This window comes from Maniola hyperantus, chromosome 22 (genome assembly GCF_902806685.2).
Source record: "Maniola hyperantus chromosome 22, iAphHyp1.2, whole genome shotgun sequence".
Lineage (NCBI taxonomy): Eukaryota > Metazoa > Arthropoda > Insecta > Lepidoptera > Nymphalidae > Maniola > Maniola hyperantus.
Window position 1 is genome coordinate 7,685,385 of NC_048557.2, and position 10,487 is coordinate 7,695,871.

Here is a 10,487-nt window from a genome sequence, read left to right on the forward strand (position 1 = left end):
CCGTGAGTGAAAAGGACCCCGGATGGGTTCGAAACTAGTCGGGCTAACGTCGACTACACACGTGAGTAAGCCGGGACAGATAGTTTCTAAATAGTTTAATCCATCGCTAGATCACTACTGAGAACGAGTCTCCTCTTAGAATGAGTTTAGGCTATAGTCCATCTCGCTAGCCTTGTGCGAATTCGCAGGCTTCACACACCTTTGAGAACATTATGGAAAACTCTCTTCAACGTTAAACCAAGACCACACCGAAAAAACAATCCGAAAAGTTAGACGTGTGTGCGTGCGTGCGAAATTGATCTTTGGACATTATTTGGAATTATAAAGTCAACCTCTTAACTTAAAAGGCTTACTTATATTGCTTCCAACTATATTAAAGTACCAAAATACCATTAAGTTACCATATTTTTAACCGACTTCCAAAAAGGAGGTGGTTCTCAATTCGGTCCGTTTTTTTATGTATGTACACCGATTTTTTCGAGGTTTCTGGACCGATTTGCAAAATTTTTTTTTGAGCAACAGGGGATGTTGCCGTGGTGGTCCCATAATTTTTTTGGATCCAACTCCTCAATCCTGATGCTGCAGAGTGCTTATATTGCTTCTAACTATATTGCAGTACCATATTTTTGAAAAGAAAAATCTATAGGTTAATGTCGGGTAAGTAGTATCTAACAGTGGAAACAGAGACGCAACGGCACGGCAGTAAGGATGCTTATGATGCGGCGTTGCAGTTTATTTAATTTCCTCAAAGGCATTACGTGGAAAAAGCATGTTTTCGAGTGCCACCACTTCCTGTGCGCGGGAACTCTGCAAGCCTTTTCACTTTGAAATACGAGCAGGGCAAAATAAATTTATTTAAGGACTAGCTGGACCCACCCCGGCTTCGCGCGGGTGGAATTTAGAAAAGCGAGGTGGGGGTTGAATTTTCAAAAATCCTAGAACACGTATTACTTCATTTGTGACCGTCAACCCAAATACCAATTTTTATGCAAATAACTTCAAAAATGGACGGACTTTCATACAAACTTTCATGCCCTATTTAACCCACTAAGGGGTGGAATTTCTTTATTCTCTATTTTTTGAAAAAATAATTCTTTAACCTGATTTCGAAAAATCCTTTCTTAGTGAATACCTGCTCTTAACAAAGAACACACCCCCAAATTTCATGTCTCTAGGACCAGCGGTTTAGGCTGTGCGTTGATATTACTACGTAGTAGTACTTGCAAATTCTTTGATTGATATACAGGTCAAGTCAAGTCAGTCAGGACTTTGAATTTTATATATTAGTATGGAGTAGAATAGAATAGAATGTTTTTTTTATTCATGTAAACTTTTTAAAAGTTAAAGAGTATGGATTGGGTGCCCTTAAATAAAGAATGATACTTGCGGTATGTGTACGGTTTTAATTAATTAACTTCAATCTTTTCAGAGTTATTTGAACAGTTTATCGTCACTCATCATCTTTGTAATCTATCGCCAGGATCCAATCATTTGGAGCTAGTCCAAAAGAGCAAGGAATTTGTAGTCGATTAGCATAAATTGCCTACGATGTTCACGGACATGAATCAGACTAGCCTAGGCCAGGTCAATACAATCTCTCGTACCTTTGTCCCGTTGCCTTCGGCTTCGATTCGCAACAACAATGCTAGCAATGCATCAACGTGATAGCTTCGGATAATCCCTGCATCTATATGTATTTGGGAATTATGGCGTAGGTGCGTCACAGATTAAAATATCTATGTAGATAGCATACCTACTTTCTATATTTTCATCTACAAGGTGTAACCAGAACGCTAGCAAAATTTAGCGTTAATGGAGCCGATTCTCTTGTAAACAATCTCTAAACTAAACTAAATTAACTGGTGCTATCCCTTTCTGCAGACAAAATAATGACAGGGATAGCAATAGATTTAGACATATCATTTTAGTTTAGTTTGGAGATTGTGCACAACGGAATTAGCCACATTGTTATACTATACCTAAACACAATCCAATACTCCATTTTGTAGTTTTAGTGATTTAGTACTTTTCAAATCCGCAATGTATAGCGTGCAAAACTCGGATCAATGCCCCGCCTACGACGCGGCATTGACTCCGAGTGGCTTTATTACGCAACGTTCGTTGACCTCTAGCGTCAGTCAGATGTTTTATTTGCAATATATCGTGAACTTTTTCAAAATATAGGATTTTTTCATTTTTCTATTTGCATTTTTTTTGTGGTATCATACCAATAATCATCAGTACTCTGTATTCGATTTTGCTAGCGTTCTGGTTACACGCTATATTGAAGAGAATAATATTTCTGATTCAGATTATTAATATAGAAAAGTTATTAGTTCAATCGACAACTTCTGTTTAATTGACTTGGGAAACAGATTAAAAAAGCATAATTTTTATTCACTCTCTGTAGAACGATTGGACGTTTAAATCATATTAATTACTGAGAAAGTAATTAACGCCTTCACGGCATTCGTTAAAAACTAGTCGCCAAGCCGCGGTTCTAGACTTATGGATGAGTTTATGCAATGCGGGTAAATTTATTAATTACTAGCTGATGCCCATAACTTCGTCCACTTGAATTAGGTTTTTTAAAAATCCCATGGGAATTCATTAATTTTCCGGGATAAAAACTAGCCTGTGTCAGTCTCCAGGTCTTTACTATACCCATGCAAAAAAACCGCTGATCCGTCGATGTGATTGAAGGACAAACCAAAAATGCTGAAATGGTGACCTCGCATCGGAAAAGTCCTAAAATAGAAGAAATACCGGCTAAATGAAGAGAAAAAATTGCTAAATCAACTGAAGAGCCACCTGAGCGATATTAGAAGAAAGATGTAGGTAAACTGTTCAGCCTGTTCCTGCTTCATTTTCAACGATACTACTTGAGATTAATAAAATAGCTAATCTAACATTCTCATTCTAAAGAGAGCCCCGTGCTCAGTAGTGGACCAGTGATGGGTTGATGATGATGAAACTAAATGCACAGTGTAGGTCCAAGCAATCAGATACCGATTACAGATTACCGTGTCACGTCATATGACGTGACACGGTAATCTGACGTGGACACGATTATTGGAATCTACACCACACTGTGCGTTTGAGTACACTACGAGACCTCATAGTTAATGGTTGTGGATACGGGTGTTAGTTTTTATTCCATTACAAGTTAGCCCTTGACTATGAGCTTGAGCAGTCTAAGATGGCAGCGGGATAACTTAGGAGGAGTGTAAATCATGATCTTACTGGAACGCGTAATCTCTTGGCGGCACAGCTTTGCTGGTAGGGTGGGAACTAGCCAGTTGCCACGGCTGTAACCTGCCGGTCCAAAAGTAAGAGAAATGTTCTGTAGGGCTTACTATAAGATTTTACGTTTCACCAACGTTGATAGTATTCTAGTGTCGAAACACTTCTGCATTATAGCAAACTGGATCTTATCTGCCTTGTTTTAAAGCTCAAGTTTGTCAACACATCTACAGTCAGCGCTTCAAGCGGAAACGTTGCGAAATTCAAATCAATGGCATTGCATTTTTTACTTTAATTCAAGGCTTTTTAGGTTCATTTTACTTTGACGTTATTGTGTTTTGACTCTCGAGTTCTAGCAACGTTGGTGAGATGTAAAATCCTATACTAAGCGTACTGTCATCATCATCATAATCATCATCAACCAATAGACGTCCACTGCTGGACATAGGCCTCTTGTAAGGACTTCCACACACCACGGTCTTGCGTCGCTTGAATCCAGCGGCTCCCTGCAACTCGTCTGATGTCGTCCGTCCACCTAGTGGGGGGTCTTCCAAAGCTGCGTCTTCCGGTGCGAGCGTACCGTACTGTAAGCGTACCGTACCGTAAGCGTACCGTACCGTAAGCGTACCGTACCGTAAGCGTACTGTAATGTTGCATAAACCGATCCGCGAGGGCGCGCGGTAACATCTTGTACTAATTGGTCCACGGTGCGAAGATGCTCCGACGATTTATAGCGCCCTCCACCTACACTCTACACCTTCCATATTGTGTTTTATATTTCTGCTCTTCGCGCTTTTTTGGCTCATTTCCATGTAATATTTATTTTTAACAGCACAGGACTTCGTTGATCGTTAACGGTTTTTGGGAAAACGAACACCTCTATGTACCTACTTAACTTTTTTATTTTTTATTTTATTTATTTATTCATTTACTAGCTGATGCTTGCGACTTGGTCCGCGTGGAATAAGGTTTTTTAAAAATCCCGTAGGAACTCTCTGATTTTCCGGGATAAAAAGTAGCCTATGTCACTCTCCAGGTCTTTATCTATACCCATGCAAAAATCACGTCAATCCGTTGCACCGTTGCGACGTGATTGAAGGACAAACCAACAAACAAACACACTTTCACATTTATAATAAGGGTACTGATTAAAAATTATAACTCGCTAATTTTATATAGGTATTCTATGCCAGTGACATTCGGGTAGTATAAAAGGCGGTCACTGAAAATCTGCGTTGGGGCGTCTGGTACCTCAGATCTTCGCCATAGAGGTTTGTGTCTGAGGGGTCCGAAGCTAGCAGACTATAAAGTATTAACGTTAAATAAGTTTGGGAGCAAATCCTGTTTATTTTTCTTATAAACTTATGATTGGAGCAAAATCTCACTAGTGCAATCGCCAACTTTGCCTTATTATACCATCGCACGATGGCGGAATTTCACGGGCTTTACTTGACTTTCGCGTAACATGGATAAGAAATAAAGTTAACAATTCGTTATTTTATTTTATTTTTTCGATTTTTTATTTTTGCTGGTTTGCTTATTTAGTTTTTATCAAAATAGTAATAGTTTTAAGTATGTAATAGATTAGTAAAGTTTATAGGTGATGCTGCAGTACTATATTATAATTTGTATATTTACTTTAATATGTACCTATAATGCGAACTTGCCATCCTCACATAAACTTCTACAGTTTCCAGATGATTATTCTGTGAACAAAAGAAATTTTTTTTTGAAAAGAGGCCGCTAATGATGCAAAATAATTAATTTTCCTAAACAATGAAAGATTTGCTTTTTTTGCTATTTCAAAATCCATTTAGTTGAATCGTATAATGTTAATCTTATCTTCGTCAGTTTGCTCAATCTACCGCAATCAATCACTGCTTGATTGCGGTAGAATGACAGCTACAATGCTGAATGACATCGCAATCACCTCGGTTGGTTGACGCTCGCTCACTATTGGCTACAATGAATTGTTGCTACAAGAATCGCTCAAATTCAGCCAATCCCAACAATTGAGATTGTAAATGATTGATGCAAGTTTTACGAAATTTACCTAAAAAATGCATGTAACCAAAGATGTTACAGTAGATTATATAGAACAAAACATTTGTCACACAACACCTACTTTTTTCTTGATATATATTTTATCGGTTGACGACGATGTCGTGTCCTCACTATTATTTCATGTCCAAGTTTCCTCCGTTGGCTGCTACTCGAGTCGCGTATGAAGGCAAAATAAGACTTTTTAAAGTTACCGGCAACTTCGATTTTACCTCATTTCAGCTGGTATTTCAGGCCTCAGGTGGGCTACATGTTTATTACGCTTTTTATAACCTCAGAGGAAGTTTTAGCTAATTTATATTAAAAACCTTCGCCTTCTTTGCTCAGTGTCTTCTTTCTGTGCGACTTCTGGTTAGACATATGCTACGAGTATTTAAAATTAATATCCTAATCCTAGTCTATATATAAAAGGAAAAGCTGACTGACTGGTTTACCAACTCACAGCTCAAACTACTGGACGGAGTGGACTGAAACTTGGCATGCGGATAGCTATTATGACGTAGACATTCGCTAAGAAAGGATTTTTGAAAATTCAATTACTAAACTGGTAAAAGAGAGGTTTGAAATTTGTTTAATCCACGCGGATGAAGTCGCGGCTAGTACCTAATATTATAAATGTGAAAGTTTGGATGTTTAGATATTTTAGTTACTCCTTCACGTCGCAATAATTTGGCAGAAATTTAGAATTATAAGCAACTTTTTATCTCGGAAAATAAAAAAACTCCCCCAAAATTAAAACACCTTATAAACGCTCACTAAGCCATCGGTTGAGATGATGAGTTATACCTATAAACCGTGAATTCAAAGATTTTCGTGGTCAAAGGATGTATGGTAATGTATAAAAGGATATTTTTAAGTACCTATAGTTTAAAATGAAAAACTGCTTTAAAATTAATGCAACTAGCATTAATAAATAAAGTCATATCATCGATGTGGGACCCCCGATATACGTAAATATACAAATTGACAATTTATTATCCCGCAGATAAAAATAACCGGGTCCCGTTGTGAGAACAACGGAATCGTCATTTATAACTTCCTATCGGCTGTATCCGAAACAATGTACGCGTGAAAAATGGCACTTTTGCCACGGAATGCCATGAATATAACATGAATTTAATCCTCTGAATATAAAGTGATTTTGTAGACACTTTTTTTTGTTTGGCGAGGCCCGTCCCTACAGCCAACGAGTAGAGAAGCTGAGGTGGTGATGGGTGGGCCACAGAGTTCGAAATAAGTTTACAGAATTACTATCTCCAATCTTCAATAGGGGGAGGGGGGGGGGGGGGGGGGGATTGGGCTTATAAGGGGGGTACGCGTTGTAAGCAATTAAATACACTTGGTAAACCGTAAAGGAAAACATCGCGAGGAAATCTGCATGTCGGAGAGTTCTTCATAGTGTTTTCAGAGGCGTGTGTTTGCCAATCCACACTTGGACAGCCATACCATGGACCATATTATAAATGTAGTATGTAATTTATTTTTTTGTCCTTCAATCAGGCCGCAACGGAGCGACGGATCAACGTGGTTTTTTGCATGGAATCATGGATAGGTATAGTTCAAGATCTGGATAGTGAATCCTTTGCAGCAGCTCGATGCCCACGGCTCTGTTCTCACCTATGCCCAGCTGTGGACTTAGTCGTTCCAGATTCTGACGATACATCATATATCGCTTGTTTGCGTTAGAATCTACTATAATCAGTAATCACATTAATCACATAGTATATGGAGACTTAATTGGAGAGGAAAGGGGAATATTAGTCATTTAACGTGGCAAATGTCAAAAAATATCACATCTAATGCGACGTTTAATGCTCCATCTCCCTTAATGGTTATGTTATTGCGTCAAAGTTACTGGCACTGTACAACCTATAAATATGTAATACCATTAGTTGCCATTCAAGTTACCGAAAAAATATTTTTCATTAGGTATCTATCTACAGTGCGCGACCGAAAGTAATGTTACACATCGACCTTTAGAAAGAGATAGCAGATTTGTAGAGCGCTGTCTCTGTCATTGAGACCGACAAAACGTCAAATAGGTATGAGTGACAGAGACAACGCTCTACAAAGCCGAAATGTCCTTCTCAAGGCCGATGTACTTTACTTTCGGCCGCGTACTGTATTTCGTCACTAGAGCTATTGGACTAAGAGCCCGCGCGTGTCAGACTTTCGTTATTTGATAAAAGCTGAACGTTTCTCTGCGTATTGTCCCCAACACTGGGAGGAACTTCTATTTGGATGTTTGTTTGGATCCTGGTGGCTTTGCGAGATAACAGGTAATAAAGGTGTAAAAAATCTAACGTCAAAGTATAAGGTCTATTTTTTTATATTTTCTTCGGAATAGCGATTAAGCGTCCCGGTACGATGCCGCGTAGAAACATGTAGAATATGGGTTTAATAAAAACTCCTATACCATACCCCTTCCAGATATGCCCGCTTCCCTCTTAGACTGCATCATCACTTGCCACCAGGTGAGATTGCAGTCAAGGGCTAACTTGTATGTGAATAAAGTTAAAAAAGTGTTAAAACAAGTACCTAACAATTTCCTCAAACCATAGTTTACCGTAGCCTATAACTTAAAATTGCCATAAACCGTGTCGTCATAATAGAACGATAGCTTTAATTTGCCATTCGATTATCGAGTAAGCCTCAGTCTACGGTGAGATTTACTCAGGATTTATTCATCAAACTACAGCTTAAAATGTAGCCGTTCGTCATCCGATAGAATGCCGTGTATTCACTGTTCAGTAGATGCCCAAATATTTCTAATAAAAGGAATTTCCTAGCTATTGTTACTCGTCATCATCATCATGATCAACCTATCACCAATTCAGTACAGAGCACAGATCTCCTCCCGAGTGAGAAATAACTGGCCAAGTGCGGGTTGGCAGACTTTACACACCTAACGTTTTGGAGAAAGCAAGTGATATTTAATTGCTTAAAACGCACATACCTCCGAAAAGTTAGAGGTGCGTACCCAGAATCGAGTCACCGACCTTGGTTAGGTAGGTGTTAATCGATGTTGTCGATTTTCTAGTTTTACTGATACAAAATTGAACAAAGGTTTTGGCTAATATCCAAAAACACACGACTAAAGTAAATTTTGTAGAATAAAGTCACATTGGCAATTACGCTCCAGTACCTATTAAGTAATTCTCAGTCTACGCTGAGATTTAACACACTATTTACTCATCAAACTAAAGCTTAAAACGTAGCCATTCGTCAAGAATGCCGAGTATTCACTATTCAGCAGATGCCCTAAATATTTGCAATGCGTTAGGCACAGTTGCGGTTGGCATCGCACTGCAAGGTATTTCCTAGCTATTGACAATATTTAGGCAACGATTTTCAAGTTTTACTGTTTACATTAATGGCTAGCTAGACTATACAGAATTGAACCTAGTTTTTGGCTAGTCACCAAAAGCACACGGCTAAAGTACACTGTCGAATTTTTAAAGTCACATATTGGCAATAGGTAAGTATACCTACCTAATAAAAGGATTATTATTTCTCTTACTCTAGTAGATATTAAGTAATCATCTATCTTTGCCGTGGTTTACTCATCAAACTAAAGCCTAAAGTGTAGCCATTCGTCAACCGATAGAATGCCGAGTATTCACTATTCAGCAGATGCCCTAAATATTTGCAATGCGTTAGGCACAGTTGCGGTTGGCATCGCACTGCAAGGTATTTCCTAGCTATTGACAATATTTAGGCAACGATTTTCTAGTTTTACTGTTTACATTAATGGATAGCTAGACTATACAGAATTGAACCAAGTTTTTGGTTAATCCCCAAAAGCACATGGTTGAAGTACACTGTCGAATGTTTAAAGTCACATTGGCAATAGGTATAATAGAAGGATTAATTTCTCTCTTGCTCCACTAGATAAAGACGTAATCCCCTATCTATGCCTAGGTTTACTCATCAAACTAAAGCCTAAAGTGTAGCCATTTGTCAACCGATAGAATGCCGAGTATTCACTATTCAGTAGATGCCCTAAATATTTGCAATGCGTTAGGCACGATTGCGGTTGTCATCGCACTGCAAGGCATTTCCTATTTATTGACAATATTTAGCCAACGATTTGCTCTCGTTTATTCACGTCCCAGTTTACTATTTCATTAATACAAAACAGTTTATCGGATACTTTGATTTCACTATCATTTAGAACGAGTTATCGAGTCAACCGGGGACCCGAGAGCTGGCAGCTACCTTGGCCAAAGAATTAGTTTGGCCATCCAAAGGGGTAATGCTGCCAGCATCTTGGGTACAATGCCTCGCTGCGGTGGTCTCGATGAGGTTTTAGATTTAATTTAATTTATTTTAGTTTTAATTTAATATTGTTTTCTTTTTTTTTAGATTTAAGTTTATTAATAGTTTATTTGTTTCCAAAAAAAAAAAAAAAATTTTGAACATAATTATTGTAATGAAAAAGGTTCAAGTACAGATACAGTACGCGGTAGAAAGTAATGTACATCGGGCTTTAGAATGACATTTCGGCTTTGTAGAGCGTTGTCTCTGTCACTCATACCTATATGACGTTTTGTCGCTCTCAATGATAGGGACAACGCTCTATAAATTTGCTATCTCCTTCTAAATGTCGATGTACATTATTTTCTGCCGCGTACTGTACATGCACACTTAAACTCAAATGATTTATTCAAATTGATACCATTGTAAGAATTTGTAAGATAATGGTGTAGGTGATGGTGATAATTAATTTCATGAACTTAACTACGAGGGTTCCAAACACGCCCAAGTCTGTGAAGAAGCCCACAACAAAATCAGCCGGTTATTCTTTTTGCAACTGGGCCTTATTCAGCGAATAACGTTACGGTTACGGTTAAACTGTGATCACCAATAAAAAGCAAATTGGGTTGTACAAGACAGCATCCATACCTCCATGATTAAGGTTAAAAGTAAAATCATGGTCCAAAGTTAACAGACCCTGACTTGTGCAACCCATTTTACTTTTATTGACGGTTAAAGTTTATTGGTTTCACTAACTGTTATCAAAATTAAAATGTAATTATTTAGCGTTTAAACTACCGTGAGTGATTTCCATTATAAATAATATCTGTCCCGGCTGTACTCACGTGTCTAGTCGACGTTAGCCCGACTAGTTTCGAACCCATCCGGGGTCCTTTTTCAAGGGAGCCGCAGCGCGTGCGCGAACT